This window comes from Belonocnema kinseyi, chromosome 1, assembly GCF_010883055.1.
Source record: "Belonocnema kinseyi isolate 2016_QV_RU_SX_M_011 chromosome 1, B_treatae_v1, whole genome shotgun sequence".
NCBI lineage: Eukaryota > Metazoa > Arthropoda > Insecta > Hymenoptera > Cynipidae > Belonocnema > Belonocnema kinseyi.
The window spans coordinates 70,866,245-70,870,177 of NC_046657.1; positions in this window are offsets into that span (position 1 = coordinate 70,866,245).

A 3,933-nucleotide genomic window follows, 5' to 3' on the forward strand; every position below is an offset into this window, starting at 1 on the left:
TTTATTATTTGTTTACAAAAGTTTAAACAATTATAAATTTAGTATCTGTATAATTTTTTGCCGTCATTGATTCATAATTTTCATTGTAATCTCTATTTATGAATGTTTACTATAAATTTATCACGATTCGAGATTTGTATACTTATCCATTTTCTAATGAAACCAGAAAAATAATTATGTTATAAACAAAGTTTATTAATTTGATTATTGTCCACTGAGCGCCCAGCCAGCTACCGTCTAAGCATTTGATGATAAGATTGGCCTGAACAGAGCCCGGTTAACACCCGACTGTGATTTTGACATAAATATTGCCTAGCTAGTCCCCGACCAGCGTCCAACATTTCATTTCAACAATCAATTCTAACGGCATCAGTCGGTAACGGTGTACACGAAAATACGAACTCTCTAGAGCCTCGTCTAGTGGCCTCCAGGTTTCGTATTTTCGTGTACAACGTTACCGGCTGATGCCGTTGGAATTGATTGTTGAAATATTTTTTTTTTACATCTTTTATTATTAAACTTTGTACTTAAATGTAGTTTTCTTTCGGCTCTTGCATTTCTCAAAGTTTGAGACCGATATTTCATGTATAAAAAATTTGGAACGTTCAAAAAATGTTGAGGTTCAGAAAAAAGATGAAATAACTTTCAGTGAAGTTCCTACCAAAATGCAGTACCTAAATGTACTTTATTGTACTCTAATACATTTTCCAAAGTTTCAGCTCGATATTTTATTCACAAAAAAAGTTCTTAGGTTCAAAAAAACATTCAGTGAACTGAAAAACTGTGGTCGATAATATAGGTATTTAGCTGTGTCACATGCCCTTAATCTAGCGCAATTTTATTGTCAGTAGAGTGAGCGAGCGAGTAAGATAGAGCGAAACCTTATCTACTTATACTAATACACAATAATAACTTACAAATCTTTGCGCTTTTAAGCTAGGCGATTTACGTTTCCTTTTTCCTTCACTTTCACTTCTCTTCTATCTCATTCTCATTCTGCGATTTTTCCACTTTCATTATTTCTCATTAGCCCCTCTAACCTCCTCCAACACCTTCATCCATTATTCTTCCAATCCATCCTCCCCTAGCATCTTTACCACATTCTCACGCCAGCTTCCCTTATCTTACATACCTCTCCTATATCCTTCCCATACATGCTTCCATATTTCCTCCTCCCATTCACATATTCTGCACTTTCTGTTCTCTTCCTTTTCCCAATACATCCCCTCCCTTACCTCGTTTTTCGATCTAAAACTTGATATTCTAGTCCATCTTCTTTCACTCCATCCCTTCTCTAAATACATTGGTACTCCTCGCTTTGTTTCATCTCATACAATTTATTATATTTTGATTCCTCAATCATTCCACATCCTTCCGTTAATTGTCTTTTCCTGCCACTTGCCTCCTATTCTCCATAGCTTACTTCATTTCCTTCTCCTATATCTCTTTCACTAAAAAACTCCCTCCTTTCGTCTTCTAATCTTGTAAGTTCTACTGCTCTCCCTCTCCTTTATTCTACCTCATTCAAACACTTTTTCGCTAACTCTTCTCCCTTAACTTCGTCACAAATTGCCATGTCCTTTTACCCGCTCTAGTACTTAACTTATCCCTTTGCGGTTCTTCTCACACCGTATATCCCGCCGTCCTCAAGTCTACCCCTAGCGTCCACCTTATATACCTTTCTTGTAAACTCTCAATCTCTTCCCTTTATTTATGGTTTTGACCTAATACTAGCCATACCAGTATATCAAATAACCTCATCATCCTTCTCCAATCTTTCTTAAACCTTCTTTTCCTATTCCACATACCTGTATAATTATTCTTGCTGCTTTCTTGTATCCTTTCTCTTATATACTCTTATACTCCCTTCCATCTCCCAACCCATTCTTTCTTTCTACCCCCTTCTTTTCTAAACCTCATTATCTTTCTCTTTTCTACATTTAAATTCAACTTTTTCATCCCTTCTTCATCCTCTGCAATCAAAACTATATCGTCCGCAGATGCCAACGTATATATCTTTTCCGCTCCTATCCTAACTCCTCCCCATCCCTTTCTCTTCATTTTTTCTATTAGCTCTGTGATCAATATAATAAATAAAAGTGGGCGCAGAGGACAACCGTGACTGACTCCTCTCACTCTTCTCCTACTTGCTCTCCTACCTTCACCCTGCTTTTTGTCTATCGAAAAATTTCCGATGCTGCTTTTATCAAGCCCTTTCGTAAAACCTTTTTAATCTTTTACTTATCAGATTATTCAGAACATATATGTTGTCCATCACTCCTATTCCTTTTCTAAACTCTGTCTAATTCGGTGGCTCTATTTTTTTCTCAGCTTCTCTTTTTAATCTTTCCGACAAAACAGTTACATATTTTTAATATAATGTTAGCATCAGCGTCACACCCTTATAATCTTCAACCTCCTCTCCTTTGCCTTTATTCGCGATGGGTACCACTACATCTGACTTACATAACTCTAGCCACCCCCCTCCTTGCCCCTATTACACCCCTATTACACAATATACATGCCCATTCCTTTAACCCCCACCATAAAACCAGACTTCAGCTGGAATCTCATGTATACCAGATGCCTTTCCATCTTTCCTTATTCCCAACACCCCAACTATTTTTTTTCTTGTTATATTCTCTTCCTCATCTCTTTCTCTACCATGTTTTCCTCCTTTCCTAACTTTTCTCTCTACTCCTCCTAGAAAATCCATAATATATTATTTTTATTCTACCATTTCAATATCTAGCCACGTCTCGATCATTACTAGTACATCAAACTGTGTCAAATTTCTCATAAACTCCCTATCCATTTTTACCGATCCTGCTATATTCTAGTAAAATATCCTCCATTCTTCCCTATATTCGTTTCTCGTCTCTTTTTGTTTCTTACTATTTTTTATTTTCCTATCTCCCGTTCCTTTCTCTCCTAGTTTCCCGGCACCTCATTTGTTACTTTCTCTTGCCTGTCTTCGTCCTAATTGCATCATATTCCGTCTAGCTGTATTCTGCCATACTTAAGCAACGTTTTTATTCCCTTACTCCTTTCTTCTTCTGCTATTTTCCTAAACTGATACTGCATATCTCTTTATACCCATATCAAATCATCCTCTATTCTCTCAATTGTCTTGATATTTTTTAGTTTAAAATTCAGTTATTTACTTAAAAATTCGTCTTTTTTAGTCGAAAAATCTATTGTTTAGGCATAAAATGAATATGTTTAGGTTCCAAATTCAAATTTTTTCAAACAATTTTTTTATGACTTGAAGAGTCAACATTTTGTATAAGATTGTTATCTTTATTGATCGGAAAATTTTCCTTGACTGAAAATTTAGCTATTTTATCACAAATACTTATTTTCTGGTTTAATTTTATAATTATTTATTAGAAAATAAAATACTTTCTTCTGAAAATATCGAATATTACACCTTTTTTGGCAAATCACTTTTCATTCAAAGATTCATCACTTTAGTTAAAAATTGAACTATTTTATTGAAAATTATCTTTTTCTTAGAAGGAAATTAATCATAAAATTTATTGAAAAAGTTATAAAACTCAATTCTTAATCAAAATAATAATTAATAGCTTCATTTTTCACTAATGTTTGATTGTTTATTTTTAATCAATGATAAGCAATAATTTAATTAAATAATTTTAAGAATATTAAAATAATACGTATTAGGTTTTAACATTTTGAATCATTAACATGTGTTTTGATTATACTCGTATATATTTTGAAAAACGTTTAAACGATTGCATTTTGTTTGAATATTTTATTTTTGCAGATTTTTTAAAGTATTCAAGTGACACAAGAATATTTTGAGGGAGTCCTAAAAATCTTTTAAGTGTTCATGATCTATGAAAGGACTTTAAAAGATTTCAAAAGATTTTATGGATTTTTACTAATTTCTTCCTTTATTTCTTATCACTT